This window comes from Myxocyprinus asiaticus, chromosome 49, assembly GCF_019703515.2.
Source record: "Myxocyprinus asiaticus isolate MX2 ecotype Aquarium Trade chromosome 49, UBuf_Myxa_2, whole genome shotgun sequence".
NCBI lineage: Eukaryota > Metazoa > Chordata > Actinopteri > Cypriniformes > Catostomidae > Myxocyprinus > Myxocyprinus asiaticus.
Genome location: NC_059392.1, coordinates 5,553,943 through 5,571,839, shown reverse-complemented (window position 1 = coordinate 5,571,839; position 17,897 = coordinate 5,553,943). Strand labels below are relative to the sequence as shown.

Below are 17,897 nucleotides of genomic sequence, written 5' to 3'. Positions count from 1 at the left end.
TTAAGATTTACTCATTTAAATTTCATTACAAATTTCCATAAAATTGAATTGAGTAATCTTTAACAAAATTAAATGAATGCAACTTAATTTTTATTCATTTAATTTTATTAAAGATTATTTAATTCAATTTGAAATGCGTAAATATTAAAAAATAGGCTCATTACAGACTGTTTTACTATTAACTCTACTATGATGGATATATTTATCCATTTATATTAAAAAATCAACAACATAATAATGAGGATAAAATAATAATAAATACCAGGTTTCATTACAGGTAAAAAATTTTTAAACAAAATCTGCTGTCCAGGTAAGAGTTTTACAGTTCTATGAGTTTCTCTAAATAAATAAAACCATTCTACTGTCCTCCTGACCAATCAGCGCGAGTGTATAACCTGTCAAACTCTGATCCACCAATCAAACGGCAAAGAGTATAAGAGCCCGCCCCCTCAGCGGCCAATCAGGTGTCAGCTGAGGTTAATACGTTACATCGCTCGATTGTGTTCCGCAGATGAAAACACGCGTTATTAAATCACTCGCTGTACGATACGCACCGATGCTTTGCATGCGTTAATATTGCAAGTGTCGACAAATACTACATGCGCGTCTTTTCAACATAGCTTTTTTTAATTTTGTGCTATCGATTGAAGGCATTTTGTCCATCCGGATTCATCTAAGGGTTTAAATCCAACAACCTACAGTGAGTATTATTCCCATTTATTCATGTCAAAACGTTATATATGCATGCATTTAATTTGCATTATAATCTGCGTTACCAATGCACCGAAATCCATACATCAAATGAGGGATGAACAGAATGAATGGTCCACTGTCTTTACAGTCCGGCATCCAGTGGTCCATATAAAGACATGTGCGGTCACATTTGTCTTAGATCACTGACGTGGAAGATTTTATATTGCAAAGTATTGTAGTTTTCAAACTATACTACTAAAGCATTGGTTATTGTAATGGATAGACAAACTAACACTGACCGACGAGTTTTTGGAAGCTGCAATCTTGTGAGCATCTGTCCCATCTGCATTTGTCATGTCCTGAGAGCCAAATATCCATTACTGTCCACTGTAGTGGATATATGTTTATATCCACTACATATATTTATATATTATATATTACACCAACAGTCCTGGTGTATGTAAAAGAGGGCCTCCAGAGCTTTACTTTCATACCAGTAGTTAAATGACATTAATAATAGCCTATACCAAACAATAATAATGTAATTAATATAAGGATGTATTGTATTACATTACTATAATGATGTAAAAAATTAAATAATGCTGTGTCTTTGCAGGTTATTAACTGTTATTTAAAAAAAGTCTTATTAATATAAGTTTTATTTGTCAGATAACGCAGCATACAGCAGTTCTTGTTGACAGTGAAATGTGTTATCCTGTACAACCTCATCAGTAAAATAAATCTGGATAAAATATTACATATAGAAGATTTTTAAGATGTATAAAAGAATAATTAATAATAAGGAGCTTGTAATTAAGATATTTAAATATGAGAATAAAGGTAAAAAGTTAATGCTAACAATAAAAAATTAAGTTGATATATTAAAGTATAAGTAACAATATAGTAAATAACAGAGGTAGACCTATATATCGGTTTTACCGATTAATCAGTGCCTATAGTTGCTTTTTGGAACTATCGTTATCGGCAAAAATCTATGTCGATAGTTTTTCATCATTTCGTAATTTCAAAATAAGTGGAATTGGAATGCCCAATTCCCAGTGCGCTCTAAGTCCTTGTGGTGACGTAGTGACTCACCTCAATCTGGGTGGCGGAGGACGAATCTCCGCGTCTGAGACAATCAATCCGCGCAATCTGAGCAATCACATGGCTTGTTGAGCGCGTTACCATGGAGACGTAGCGCATGTGGAGGCCCACGCTATTCTCCGCGGCATCCATGCACAACTCACCACGTGCCCCACCGAGAGCGAGAACCACATTATAGGGACCACGAGGAGGTTATCCCATGTGACTCTACCCTCCCTAGCAACCGGGCCAATTTGGTTGCTTAGGCAACTTGGCCGGAGTCACTCAGCACACCCTGGATTCGAACTCGTGACTCCAGGGGTGGTAGTCAGCGTCTTTACTAGCTGAGCTACCCAGGCCCTGGGTTTATTTATACATAAATGTCACACATTATGCACCAAATCTTGATTTTTTTCTGGTTATTATGGGACTTTGGTTGAACCAAAAACTGCATCTGGGATTTTATTCATTTTGGACTCTTTTTCTTTGCTCGCCTTATTAACAAAATATTATTATTTTTTTGACATAAAATAAATCAATTTTAAAAACTATCCGCCGATTAATCGGTTATTGGCCTTTCCAACAGTCCCATACTTATGGGTATCGGCAAAATTGGTCGACCTCTAGTAAATAACAAAAAAGAATGAAGTTAATTTCTGCATTCTGCATTCATATATCAATTCTTTGGTTACTATTGTCTTTTATCGTTCTGATAAAAGAAATTCCACAAGTTAACCCTTTAATGCATAACTCTGGTCTTTAGTGACCCGGGACCTCCTTCCACCCCCTTTACCGCTTCCATTTTTTGGAGTTAATGCCCACACCTCTTTAGTAGTCCTCTTCTGTATAATGTAAAAAAAAAAAAAAAAAAAGAAATTGTTTTTATAACTGTTTAATTACCAAAAGTGTATAGGGTCAGTAAAGAGGTCAGTCGGGGTTTTTTTCTTTTGTTTTTTTGTTGCCGGTTCCATAAATCATATTTTTATGATTATTTCAAATCTATATAAGTTTACTATCACATGATATATCTTTCTTTTTTTATTACAAGACAAATGAGTTCTATAGCCATACAAATGACTACTATATCAGGTTTATTTTCTGTGTGGCAACGGTGAATTATCGATTAAACTTTCCTGAAGCTTGCAGAATCCTAATCCGCAACTACAGTGCGTTGTATCCTGCACATTGGCAAAAGCAGCCTGTGTTATTCCCGTTAAGCCTGCTCGCACACTAGACACATTTGAATTTACTTGGGCAGCAAAACGCTTTTGTGCTATGAAAAAAATGGAGGAAAATAGTCATAAAAATAAAGAGCCAAGGAAATTAGCCAAGGTGATATGACAGAACCTAACCTAATATTTATTTATAAATGAAAAGACATGTGGCAAATTGCAGTTTAGTTGTTTTGTTTTGCCCCATTGTTGAATGTTTTTTTTAATTAGATGCTAATTCTATGGCGACCATTTTCTGTTTTGTTTTTTGAATGGAAAAGCAGCTATAATGAACAAACATTTATTGTTTATTTGACTTGATTGTGTCATTATTAGCCTATATCGCATTAGTATGCATAGTCCAATGTGTTTACAGCGCAATATAAACACAGAATTGAGATGACCAGATTTTTTCCAATTTGTCTGGCAAACGTATTATTCCCGGACACGTTGGTCGGTATCAAAATTTCTTAGAGGAAACTCTGTACACATAGCCTATTTGCATGCATGCCATTTCTTACTCAAGACGCTGATGTTTCAGTGATTGACTTGATTTGCATTTTAAATTGCTTTATGATGAAGAAGCAATGTGGAAGTAAACTATAGCAAGTGCAACACATGAACAGTATGAAATTACTATTGTCATTTGGGTGTACTACTGAAATTATGTAAGTTGTGCATCTATTTATACTCAAAAAGTACCTGAGAAAATACATATGTGTAGCTTATATTTAGTTTATGTGTTATGTGTAGCTGAATATGTGTTTTACAGTTGCGTCTCGTGAAATTTCAATGTGGAAGTAATGAATCCAGTTCTATACTTGTTGCACCATATCTTTGTTAAATGAAAAATAAAGCATGTAAATATATCAGAATATATTCTATTCTATTATTTTGTAATTGTCTTGAAAATGTTTTGAAAATGTTACACTATCTGGGCATTTTGTAGATCCATTTGTGATAGATATAAGTGCCGGGTCTCTAAGGACCAGAGTTTGTAATAATATTTGGCGCAATACCCATGCATTTAAGGGTTAATCGGAAATCTTTTAACTGTATTGATGCTGTGCTTTGCTCTTATGTTTGGATTCCAATCATAGTTTGTTTTGGAAAACAAATTAAAGCACTTGCCGAGGCGAGTATGAATTCTGCATGTAAAGAAATAAAGGATGCAAAGATGTGGGACTGAGCCTGGTGTGATTGGAATGAAAAAACAAAACAAAAAGTCAAACTAAACTAAAATGATCGCCTCTTTTTCGTTTACTCTTTGACCACTTTGTGAGGTAGTTACTGGTTTTTGACTTTGGGGTTTTTACCAGTTGTAGCTCATATGTTTGTTTGCCTTTGTCACCACATGTAAGCCATTTAGTTAAACAAATGAGGCAATATGCCAAATCCTTGATCCTTCATAAAAGTTATTTAATAGAAAATCCACTTTGCAGGTTTGGTTTGATGGTCTCTCTGATTTGCTAACCAGATGCCCATGTTAACTGGTGTATCTGGCAGAGTCAGAATTTTTATTTATCCCAAACTGCATGTAGGCCACAGGAACATTGAAGTCTAAGAGTTTTTCTTGTCTTGTCTTTTTATCAGTCTTTTATTTTGAAGAACTTTTGTTTCGTGTCTCTGTTGTTGGTTTTCCCTTGCTGATTGATTCCACCTTTTTGTCAATTACTGTATGCGTTGTTTGACGGTGTCTTTTGTTGAATATTGAATGTGACCCTGGTCTTACTTGGAAGTCTTTTGGCTTCTTGGTTTTGGTTTAAATAATTTGTTCCTGTTCAACAAAGATTGCTTTTGAGATGGTACTTCATCTTGTATAACTGAGCCATATTTGTTACATCAAATCATACAAATATTCTTATGTGAAATCCACATTTCATTAGTAAAGAGTTGAGAAGGATTCCTGGTTGGTGATTGAATTTAGCAGAGTTAAAGGTGCTATATGTAATATTTTTACTGTACTCAATCATGAAAGGACCATAATATGTCATTAGAGAATTAGGAAACATGCTAAGTTGAAATACTGGCTTCTCCGATAACAATGCTACAGCCAGTGTATTCTACTTTGAAGTTTCCATTCCAGGCCGGAATTTCTGTTTATGTTTTGGCCCGTGTGATCCCGCCCACTGCCCACTCACCAGTAGTATTTTGACATAGCCATGGAAGCCAGCAAACGAACTGGATCAGAGATAACAGATTCCACCCGACCTAAAAAGCCTCGCCATCTGTCTAAAAACCACCATGACCAGAGGCGTAATAAAACAAGGATAAATATTGGAGATGCCTTTGGAAGATGGAGACAGCTTAAAGCCCAGAAATCCTTTAAAACGGATGCTGAATTGGCTAATTTGCATGTCAACATTCTGGCAACCCGCATGAGACAACTCTCCAATATTTTGTATTTGGACTGCAGTACCCATTTCAAACGCCTGCTGTCAATCTTACATATAGCACCTTTAAGAATCACAAGGGGTGTGTTTACAATTACATGCTACTGTACAACTGAAATCACTGGTGCAGTATGTTTACTGCATGGCATGCAAACATTTCAAGATTCATATTAATTTTAATAATACAACACAACCAAATAAAGACACAAGCAGGGGAGATTAATGAACATAATTAAAGGAATATTCTTGGTTCAGTACAAGTTAAGCTTAATCGAATTTGTGTCAATGTTGATTACCACAAAAAATTATTTCGACTTGTCAGTCCTTTCTTTAACCTCCTGAGTCCCCTACATGACTGTGTGCATTTTCCATTCCCCTTTTTTTTATTTGCAACTAGTAGCCCCTAAGAAACATGCAAAAAAATTAAAAATAAAATATATATATATAGTTTTGTTACACCAAATAGTTTTCCTAAAAACATGTGCACATGTGGACAGTGAGTCTATGTTGTGAAATAATACCAAGCTATAGAAAATCAGATTTTTTTTTAATCACATTTTTTATTATGTTTCCAGGAGTGTTGTATATTCATGTTTTTGAGACGTTACAGACATTACATCAGAAATGAGCATAAATAACTCTGATTCAATGTATTGGCCAGCATCATCCAATCACTGCCAACCATGTTAAAGGCAAGGCAAGGCAAGTTTATTTAGTGGTCCAAACATCATCTGCAGCCTGAAACTGAACTTTAAATAGGAAGTTTAGATTGAATGCACTTAGCTGCATTGAGAGCAATAGGATGCTCCCTTGCTCCCTATTTAGTGAATGACTTAACCTCCAGTGTGCTGTCTGTCTGCACTGGTCTGAGAATAGTTTGAAATGCACCTTATTTTCATCCTAACTCCATATAAACCCTCTGAAAGCATTATTTTTCAGTTTTTGGATGCATCCATTGATTCTAATGGGCCGTTTACACAACAACGTTTTCAACTAAAAACAGAAAACTTTTTATGCATTTTGGCTGTTCATTTACACGACAACGGTGTTTTGGGGCTTGAAAACGCAAACTTTTGAAAACGGGTTTCAAAGTGCACGTTTTTGAAAACAATGCCGTTATCGTCTCTGTGTAAACATACAAAAACGCGAATTTGTGAAAACGATGACGTCATGCGCACACGTATTACGTGTTCAGTCTATAGGCATGCGCACGAGTACTTCAAAACAATGTGCGAGACATTCAAAACTACAATGGCGGACTGCAGGATTGTGTTTGTGCTGCTCAAGATTTTGAGTTTATTGACGCTTCTCCAATAAAGTAATTGTAGTAATAAAGCAACCTCATCGTCCGGCCAGACAAAATTGCTCGATGCTTTCGCCATCTTCATTGTTTATATTCACCGCTCTGTGGAAGAATGCTTATGTGCGCAGGCGCGTAGTGTTTCTTTACAAAGTGACATCGCCAACTACTGGCCTGGCATGCATAATACAGCGTTTTTAGTCGTTTTCGTGGATCTGTGTGAACGAGGATCGTTTTGACAATGTTGTCGTCTGTACGCAAAACTTTTCAAAAAAACGCAAAGGAAAAACGTTTCCGTTTTTAGTACATCGTTGTTGTGTAAAGGTACCCTCAGTGTGATAATGCACAGGATAGGATATTTTAACTGAAACTGAGCATACAGTTCACAAATGTGGTCATTGTGTTTAACAGTTTCGTGATAAATTGCTAAATTTTTTAAAATGCCATATCGGATGAAACTAGAGACTCTTAATCTTTTGACTCAAACTGGTTTCAATGTAAAAACTTAATTAGGTTTCTTACCAGATGTAGTTTTCTTGTCGTTTCTCCCAAAGACAAACTCCGCTATGTTCGGCGCCATGATGTTTTGTCACATGACTCCGTACATCGAAAGTTTAACCCTTTACTGACAGCACAGAGTCTCCTGAACTGAGATCAGTTGGTTTAAATTAAATGAAATTATGCGTTGCGTATAGCAAAGCCAAAATACAACGTCCACATATGTGAACACAGGGGTCGCACGAGGTTAAATAAAGCAAAGGTAAAGGTTACAGTGAGGCACTTACAATGGAAGTGAATGGGACCAAATTTTGGAAAGTTTAAAGGCAGAAATGTGAAGCTTATAATTTTATTAAAGCACTTACATGAATTCTTCTGTTAAAACTAGTGTGTTATTTGAGCTGTAATTTTTACGGTCGTTGTAGGGTTTACGGCATTACGTCTTCATGGCAACGAAGTTGTAAATTTGTCTATAAATTATATTGGCTTATCTGACACAGAAATGTTTAGTAAGTGATTTTATCACACTAAAATCATATTAACCCTCATACTGTTTACGTCTTGTGGCTATACTTTTAAAACAGTGAGTATTTTAACGTTTACAAATTGGCCCCATTTACTTCCATTGTAAGTGCCTCACTGTAACTTCCATTTTTGCTTTTTTTTAAAGAAAATGAGGGACAAGTTGAAATTCATTTTTGTGGTATTCAACATTATGCCAGAAATGCTGTTGACTGAGCTTAACTTGTATTGAACTTCGAATATTCCTTTATTAAACCATCAACATAACTAGGCTCTTAAAAAAAAAAAAGCCTTTGTGTTTAAGTGGCTCTTCTCTGCTTGATGAGGTGCTATTTTTTTCATTTGTTTTTCAAAGTCACAAGCCAGCTCTTAGCAAAAACAGATGAAGCATCTCTATCGAAATCATCACACAGCACGAAAAGTAATTATTTTCTTTTGCTCACAGGTTGCGTAAGGTGGCCGCATTGCACGCTTGCTTTTTAAAATGTTAATTTTTCTTTAAAAGGCATTTTATCCGCTTAAAGTCCAATTTAAATGTTAATCAATTCACCAAAGAACAGTCAATTTAGTTTCGAATCAAACAGTGTTTTTGCTACTGAATCAAGTGGTTATACTGTAAGTTGATGTGCTCATGTTTGTGACGTCAGTATCGATGTGACAATAGCATTTTAGCAGTTTAGTTTCACTTGATGGTCTGGGTGGAGTGGGCAGGTAGCTTTCTGTGGTACATTTTTATGGTATATCAAATTTTCGTCTCAGAAGAGTAAGAGAAATCCTGTTTTCTATGATATGACCCCTCTAAATATACATGTCTATGAGAGATCAGAGTAACTGTAGCTTAAGTGATCTGACAAGTGTTCCCTAAATTGTGGTTTGGATTACGTAAAACGGTTAGTTACGGTTTCATAGTGCAGACATCAGGCACCAAACTGTACAAGCTTGGTTTACTTGGTTAACTTTTAAACTGAAGTTTTTGATCTTCATTGAGTGCATTGCTAGAGAGAAATGGTTGAGATTTAATCCATCTTCCATCAGGCTGTCTCATCTGTAAAGTATCATTCTTGAGCCCAGCATTATTCCTTGCAAATGAATTGAGATGTTTGAGTTAATAGGGTTTACATAAGAAGATTTTGCTTTCCAGTTTGATCTGAGATTTTTAGGAGGCTTTCATTCCTCTCTGTCAGTCTGGCAGTTGTTTGCTTAAGCCTGAATGAACTATTCTGGCATAGTGATAACTAGGAGCAATTGTGGGGCATGAATAACTCTCTTTAATTTCAAAATTGATATGTTGTGCATTTCTGTGCAAATTTCCCTCTGACAAATGACACTCATTTCCGCTGAGACAGTGAAATGTTAGTTTGTACCCTTGCAGGTCATTAGAGGTATGTGGACTCAACAGGAACAATTTAATTTGATTCTTGTCGAGTACATCATTCTACTCGATTATGCTTGTTTGTTACGTACAGTATTTCTGTTTTGACATTCGTTATGAAGCTTGTTTATTAATGTTCTGTTAATGTTCTGTTTTGAGCATTTTAATACATGCATGCTAGTTTTGTTTTTGCTTTTGGAAAGTTTTCGGTTTAAGTCCCACCAGAGGGTTAATTAGATGATGAAAATGAAAAAAAATGGTTGGCTGATAGAAAAATGTGTTGTTGCGTTTGCTATGCTTGTATATTTGGCACCAAGAAACCAAAAGTTTTTTATGTGTGTTCAAAATAAAATAAAATAAAAATATTTCTAATCAGTTTCTGTATGAGACCAAGCTAAAAATATTTGCCTATTTTTTAGATTTACGCATTTCAATTTCATAACAAATTTAAATCAAATTGAATTGAGTAATCTTTAGCTAAATTAAATGAAAACTTTAATATATTTAAGTTTTTATTTATTTATTTATTTATTTTTTACTTTTTTTTTGTTAAATATTACTTAATTCAATTGGTTGGAAGTTAAGAAAATTTAAATAAGTCAATCTTAATAATAGATTTTTATGATTGAATTATTTGTTTCTTAAACTTTAGTTTCTTTCCTAAGTAAAAATGAACAAGGCACCTCTTATGATATTGTTCAATTTCGCCATGTTGTACGAATTATTACGAATTGTCATGAGACTGTGTTGGTTCAGCTGACTCTGATTGGATGTGTTTCTTTTGGAGTATTTACATAAAACTCATTAAAACAGTTAGACAGAGCGCAACATACACTCACTGAGCACTTTATTAGGAACACTATACTTATACTGGGTAGGGCCTCCCTTTGCTCTCAAAACTGTCTCATTTCTTCGTGGCATGGATTCCACAAGAATTTGGAAACATTCCTTTCAGATTCTGGTCCATGTTGAGTTGATTGCATCACGCAATGTCTGCAGATTTGTCAGCTGTACATTCATGCTGCGAATCTCCCGTTCAACCACATCCCAAAGGCGTTCTATTGGATTCAGATCTGGTGACTGGGAAGACCACTGAAGAACAGTGATCTCATTTTCATGTTCATGAAACCAGTTTGAGATGACTTTTGCTTTGTGTCATGTTGCATTATCATGCTGGTGAAGATGGGTGAATTGTGGCCATAAAGGGATGCACATGGTCAGCAACAATACTCAAATAGGCTGTGGCATTCAAGCAATGATTGATTGGTATTAACGAGCCCAAAGTGTGCCAAGAAAACATTTCTCACACCATTACACCACCACCACCAGCCTGGACTGTTGACACAAGGCAGGCTGGGTCCATGAATTCATGCTGTTGGTGCCAAATTTTGACCCTACCATCTTTGTACCTCAGCAAAAATCGAGATTCGTCAGACCAGGTTACGTTTTTCCAGTCTTCAACTGTCCAGTTTTGGTGAGCCTGTACCCACTGACAGAAGTGGAACCCGACATGCTTGACTGCTGTTGTAGCTCATCCGCCTCAATGTCCGACATGTTGTGCATTGTGAGATTCTATTCTGATCACTACAATTGTACAGAGTGGTTACCTGAGTTACCGTAGCCTTTCTGTCAACTCAAACCAATCTGGCCATTCTCCGTTGACCTCTGTCATCAACAAGGCATTTCCGTCCGCAGAACTGCCACTCACTGGATGTTTTTTATTTTTGGCACCATTCTGAGTAAACTCTAGAGACTATTGTGTGTGAAAATTCCAGGAGGTCAGCAGTTAAAGAAATACTCAAACCAGCTCGTCTGGCACCAACAATCATGCCACGGTCAAAATCACTGAGATTTCCCCATTCTGATGGTTGATGTGAACATTAACTGAAGCTCCTGACCCGTATCTGAATGATTTTATGCATTGCACTGCTGCCACACAATTGACTGATATATATATATATATTTTTTTTTAACTTGACATGTAGTGTTAATAACGCAACCGCTCAAAAAATAGTGCAAAACGTGAAGGCGATGATTTTAAATATGTAACTTTTTTCCCGCTAGGGCTTTGCCATGCAAACTGTCTCAGCTAAAGCACAGCACGCTATCAGCACAGTAATTAAAACGCCACCTCTAAAAACATCAAAGCTAAAATAAAATATATATAAGATAAAATCAACCTCACTAATTGACTAATTGGTTGTTGAATGACTAGTCAACTATTTGACCAACATGACCCACCTCCTTCACACCAGGGACAAAAATATTGATTAAGCAAGCCATCTGATAGATTGCAGATTTGGGTCACTGTTTTTGGTCATCTAGGCTGCATTTCCCAAAAGCATCGTAAGCCTAAATAGATTGTAGAAACCACTGGCGCCAATGGCCTCTACGATCAATGTAAACTTACGATGCTTTTGGGAAACGTAGCCCTACTCTGTTATTATTTTTATTGTATTAATTTGTTATGTTTAATGTGTAACTTTAAAGTTAAGGTAGAGAAGGACTAATTGTATTTGAAGCGTAATCATGTTTATCTCCGTAAATGAAGGAGATTTGTGGATATGATATGATTTGATTTGTATGTAAAATAAAAACTGCATTTTTGGATGTCTGGAATTTGTTGAGTGGTGTTTGTTTTGTGCAGTTAAACTGCAACAAGCGAGCTGAACAATGGAAGATCACTGCGTTTATTTTTAGCTTTAATTGCAAATGTTAAACAAGGTTACACAGCCCGAGGATATTGAGTGCGGAGTTGTTAAAAAAGGTCGTAAATGACGAATGTGTTTTCCTAAGGGCACGAAAAAAAGATTCATTTTTGGGTGTTTACTTTCTTGTAAATGAATCTTCATACTTTCCTAAAGAATGTGAAATTAGCGTTGAAGTGCAGAGTGAACTGTATCTAAATTAAGTCTTTTTGGGTCTGGATACAAGCACTTAAATGCTAAATCTATGCAAATCAAGCTCTTGATGGTACCATCCAATAAAAGATGATCTGTGCTACAGTATATTTTTGGATGAATGGCTTTTTATGCCATAAATTCTGCATTTTAATGTATAATTCACCTAAGCAATCTTTTTCACACTATTAAGGAAACTGTTCCTCTATTGGCAAAGGTTTAAGTTCATGTTTAGTTTATAGTAATTACTATATTTAGCTTAATATAAAAACAATAAATGTCTAATGGTATGTCCTCATTTAACCAAGTGTCTGTATGGGAAGAAGATGAAATGAGGAATTGAGTTTTATGATTAGATAAGACTCTTTATAAATTAAACTAAACTCACTGAATGATGTTTAAATTTAATTTTTGTATGCATACTTGAGAATAATGTGATGGGTGTAATTCTGTACCATTAAGTGGAGGTTTGTTGCCTTTTATGTATATTTTAATCATAGTACTTCCTCCTGAATTCCGTCAGTGAAATTCCACACCATGTCTTGTTTGAGCTTGTGTGTGTTCATGTGTATATGGGTCTTATCTCAGCAGGTGATGTTTTATTGTGTGTGAGATATGTGCTATGCTCTCAATGAAAAGCAGCTGTGCTTTCTGAACATATCTTGGAGATCAACGAGAAACTCTTCCATTGATTCTGAACAACACACAGCTGTACCACGACAACTTTAGACTTCCGTTAGCACTTTCTGTGTGTTATGCGATCAAATCTTTTAGTGGTATGGATCAGTTAGACCCATTAGGGGTTGTGCTTTATTGTTAACTTATTGTTTCTTTTAGCCCAATTTTTTGGCCTCTTCTATTGACAGAAGAAATATGATTTATCAACTAATGCAGAATTGTTACTCTCATGAAATTAGAATCTATCAGGGTTCAGACTGATCTCGCAGTGAATTCGGAAACAGTAGTTTGACTTGTGGTAAACTTGCTGTTTACCGAAATTCGATGCACTGTCCCCAGTGGCCACAGAGGGGCGCCAAAAGTGAGTTGTGTGGAAAACAGTGAAGATGAATGCATATTTTATATATGATCAAACGGGAAGTCGAAATGTTGCTTCCGAATGTTCCAGTACTCCGTGTTTACCTTCTTCTGTGGTGCCACCGGAAGCGCATCTCATCAGCTGCGTGGGGGACCCAGTTTCTCGTCCAGTGTTGAAACCAGTAGTAGTGGTGATTTTGATACATTTGTTCAGATTCCTTCATTGATTCGTTCATTAAATAATTCTGCAAGTTACACCTTTGCGCCTGTAGATGGCACCAAATGACGTAATTGCATTGAAAGAAAAACTGAACGAATGAATTGTCTCCTCCTCTCGTTCAGCTAGTCAGCTGATCCTCGTTCATGATGACTGATTCATTTCATTAATCTCATTTGCGAATGAGTGAACGAACCAAATGACTGACTGGTTCAGTGAGGGGTGTATTCATTCAGTGGGTCAAACCAATAATATGCACCTTCACAGCCAGCACTCGAATGCTGTTGACTCATGCTATAGTCTTTAAAAGCAAACACATGGAATTTTCATGTTTACAAATGTACGAAGACACTTTAAATTAGAGTTTAAACACCATAACCGTTTTCACCCCAAATAGCAGGTCTTATTTTCCTACATTTTGTCAAACGCTGGGCTTAATTTTTTATGAAGACATAGAAAAAGTTCAAGAAAAGCTTAATAATACTTTGCACTGTGCACCAAAGTACAACAATTCCATTTATAATTCATGTAATTTTAACTTAATGGTCTACAGGTCTTTTGTGCATACTTATAAACGTGTTTTAGCGCATTTCACCTCATTCTCTCCTTGTTGACTGTGACTGACTCGCGCCGAACTGAACGAATGGCATGCCTCCTCTTATTCAGTTGATCCGCAGATCCTCATTCATCACGAATGAGATGACCGAGTCATTCATTTAATTTGCGAACGAGTATACCAGTGCATTCAGTTCGTTCATGAATGAGACGTCTCATCTTCTTCAGACTCAAATGACCCACTGGAGTGGTAAAGTGAAGGGTGTGTTTGTTCAGCAGGTGAAACCAATGATATGTGTCTTTACAGAGCACACTCGAATGTTATTGGCTCATGCTGTAATCAGTCTTTACAGGCATGAAGAGCCACCAAAGTAGGCTTGAGCTCCAAACTAGAGCTCATTGGCTTTGAAAGGGAAAGACGTCAGTAAAAGAGAAATATGAGTCAGTGTATGAGAGTGAACGAGAATGATTTGTTTACTTAAAAGATTCGTTTTAAGAAAGGTGCCTCAGTTTGCTCCTGGCAGGGTACTCAGCCATACCGGTTCCATATTGTTAGGATTAGGGTGGGGGTGGGGTTAGGGCATCTGCTGCCTTCCAGGAACAAACTGAGGCCCCTTTGTACAATGGGCGAAATATCACTAGAAATCAGGAAGTATAAAAAATGTCAAACATCAGCCCGTCATAACTGAATTTCTGTTGTTTCGAAAAAATGTATGTTGGAGGTACATGAGGAATGCATGTGATCAATCTTTTAGTCTCAGGGGCCGTTTACACAACAGCGTTTTCAACTAAAAATGGAAAACATTTTATGCGTTTTGGCTGTTCATTTATATGACAACGGCGTTTTGGGGCCTGAAAACGCAAACTTTTGAAAACAGGTTTCAAAGTGCACATTTTTGAAAACAATGCCGTTATCGTCTCCATGTAAACATACTGAAACGCGAATTTGTGAAAACGATGACGTCATGCACACGCGTATTACGTGTTCAGTCTATAGGCATGTGCACGAGACATTCAAAACTACAATGGCGGACTGCAGGATTGTGTTAGTGCTGCTCAAGATTTTGAGTTTATTGATGCTTCTCCAGCAAAGTGTAGATTTACTGCATCACTACTACGACCAGCAATAGCCATCTTCATTGTTTATATTCACCGATCTGTGGAAGAATACTTATGTGCGCAGGTGCATAGTGTTGCTTTACGAAGTGACATCACCAACTACTGGCCTGGCATGCGTAATACAGCGTTTTTAGTCGTTTTTGCGGATCTGTGGACAGGGATCGTTTTGACAATGTTGTCGTCTGTATGCGAAACTTTTCAAAAACGCAAAGGAAAAACTTTTCCGTTTTTAGTACATCATTGTCGTGTAAACGTACCCTCAATAATTAGCCTTTTTTCTCATAGGGAGTAGGTGTTCTTTTGTAAATTAAAGCAATACTGTTTAAAATACTATTAAATCATTGTAGTGACATTTTTATATATATATATTTTTAACTGCAATTTACAGAATGGCAATTTCTTTCTGATTGTAATTTGCATTTGTTTAAGTATATTTTATGTATTTATTTATTTTTGGAAAATGAGACTTATTTCAATCACAATTCAGACTTCAGCATTGCCTCTTCTCTTGCCCCTTTTATCTCCTAACACACACACACGCACACTAATCGTTTCCATCTTCATTGCTGTGTCCGTGAATGAGTCTTTAGGGAATACTTAAGTTACAGTCAGATCAGAGAGCATCTCTCTGTGGCTGTAAGATATGAGGTTTGATCTAATGTGGGCAGGAGATCAGAGGTCAGTATCACTTAAGGAGACTGTGACAAGGAGGAGGGAGTGGCCGGGACGTGAGGAGGCATGCTTGGCGCTGAGTTGCCCTAATCAGTGGGAGAGAGATAAGGAGGGGCCGGAGATGCTAGAGAGAGAGAGAGAGAGACACATGGAGCTGTGTTTGTGTGCGTGCACGTGTTTTGTTCTGCTGAGTTTTATGTTGTGTTTATTTTATTAAAAGTGTTTTTGGTTGATAACCCGGTTCCCGCTTCCTCCTTTCTGATGAACAAGAGGCTTGTCTGCCTCAGTGGTGCCGAAACCCAGGACTGGAGGAAGACACGCCGTCAGAGAGCCCTCGCCACTGACGGAGGACCGCGACGCTGAGGATACACGATCCGGTGGTACTGGAGCGGTTTGCCAGGAGGCGGAGGAGCCACTGCCATCCGCCAGGAGGCGGAGGAGCCCGCTGCCGTCCGCCAGGGGTCAGAGGAGCCCGCTGCCCTCCGCCAGGGGGCGGAGGAGTCCCCTGCATCCGCCAGGGGGCGGAGGAGCCCGCTGCTGTCCTCCAGGGGGTGAAAGAACCCGCTGCGTCAGCCAGGGGGTGAAAGAGCCTGCTGCGTCCGCTAGGAGGGGAAGTCCAGTGCCATTACCCAGCGTCGTGGAGGATCGCTGCACAGCTGGCTGAGGACCAAATGGCGGTGTGGTCGGGAACCGGAGTGTTTTTCTTTTTTTTTCTTCTCTCTCTCACCTCTCTCTCTCTATCGGGCTCTCCCACTCTCTTTCTCTCTTCCCTCTCCCTCCCCTCGTCCTACTCAGTTTCCCAGGAGGCAGGTAAGACCAGCCGGCGGCGGAACGGCTGAAGGGGCAACTCTTCCCCTCCAGGAAGGGGGGGTGGTGCAGGGTGTAGATCGGGCATTGCGGGTATGTGACGAGGAGGAGGGTGTGGCCAGGAGGTGAGGAGGCACGCCTGCCCCTGAGTTGCCCCAATCAGCGGGAGAGAGTGATAAGGAGGGGCCGGAGACGCCAGAGAGAGAGACACACACGGAGTTGTGTTGTTCTGCTGAGTTTTATGTTGTGTTTGTTTTATTAAAAGTATTTTTGGTTAATAACCCGGTTCCCGCTTCCTCCTTTCCGATGAACACGAGGTTTGTCTGCCACAGAGACTACTTGATGTTTTCTCAAAGAATACATCATGTTGCATTTATAACTGTGGCTTTTTATGGTGATTAGATGTGATCTGACCTTTATGAACTCGTGAGCAAAAAATAAAAAAGCTAAAAGCTGCACTTGACTGAAGCATTTGAAGGCCGATGAAAATATATATGGTTCACAAGGTCACTAGGACAGCAGTTGATCTATACAGCCAACTGACATATCAGTCTATTCTGATTACTTGAATTCCACTGGGTACAATCCACCATCTCTCTCTCACTCTCTCTCTCTCTCTCTCTCTCTCTCTCTCTCTTTGATATTTGTTCAATCATGTGTTAAATTAGATTTTGTGTAATGTAATTTGCATTTCTTAATTTGCATTTTGCAGCAGCAAAAGAAGTGTAAATAAATATAGATTAATAAGTTTATAGGTCTCTACTGTGAGTTTAGTGCGCCATCTTTTGGTTGTATTTGCCTGGTGCATTATTATAGCCGTCAGCCTGTGTCACTCATCTTCAAACCATTTCAAACAAAACCATTAAGCAGGTCTGTTTTTCACAGTGGGGATGATGTTTTGATTTTAATAGCTCTTAAGTGTGCTGTGATTCTGCTGTATTTGTTGTAAAAAATCGATTATAAATTGTGAAGTCTTAAAAGGCCGAATTCTCTCTTCTTTAATTACAGGTTACGCAACACACTGTTTTGTGTCGCCAATAAAGACTAGTGGAGGAAAAACATACAGGTGTGTATCCAGAGACTTTGTGTGTATGATGCACACAGGCATGAAATGGACTGCTGTGGCGTGTTATTGTGAATGTCCAACAGAGGGAGGCAGAGGGTTGCGAATCAAAATGAGTTTGGTACTAAAATAGTGTTCAGGTATTGTTAATATAGCCTTCAGTGATAAGAAGATCGAATTCTAGTGATCATGAAGAAACCCCCCCCCCCAAAAAAAAAAAAAAGATTTTTCATTTTTCACAAAAATTCTCCTTTTATCAACCTTTAACTTCTATAGATTTTTAATCTTTACAATGTAAATGTCACTTTAAGTGTGGATTTTTATTAGAAACAGATTTCTTGATTCATTTCCGTATTCATTTGGGTATAAGTAAATGTGCATTTTGCTTACATATGAAACAGCTAATGCTCTTTATTATACAGGGCATCTTCTAAAAAGGTACATTTCGAAAATATTA

At 37.6% G+C, this 17,897-nt stretch overlaps 1 protein-coding gene across 3 annotated transcripts in view; it reads left to right on the top strand.

Moving 5' to 3' along the window:
• Positions 1–512: 512 nt before the first annotated feature.
• The window catches only part of adarb1a (adenosine deaminase RNA specific B1a), a 42,901-nt gene continuing 25,516 nt past the window's right edge, over positions 513–17,897 (top strand). For 2 of the 3 annotated variants that reach the window (XM_051694191.1, XM_051694192.1), the window contains exons 1-2: positions 513–700; positions 17,386–17,443. The gene's annotated coding sequence lies outside the window, so the exon portion shown is untranslated. The remainder of the gene's footprint in view (positions 701–17,385; positions 17,444–17,897) is intronic. The other variant, XM_051694190.1, reaches the window with a different exon arrangement.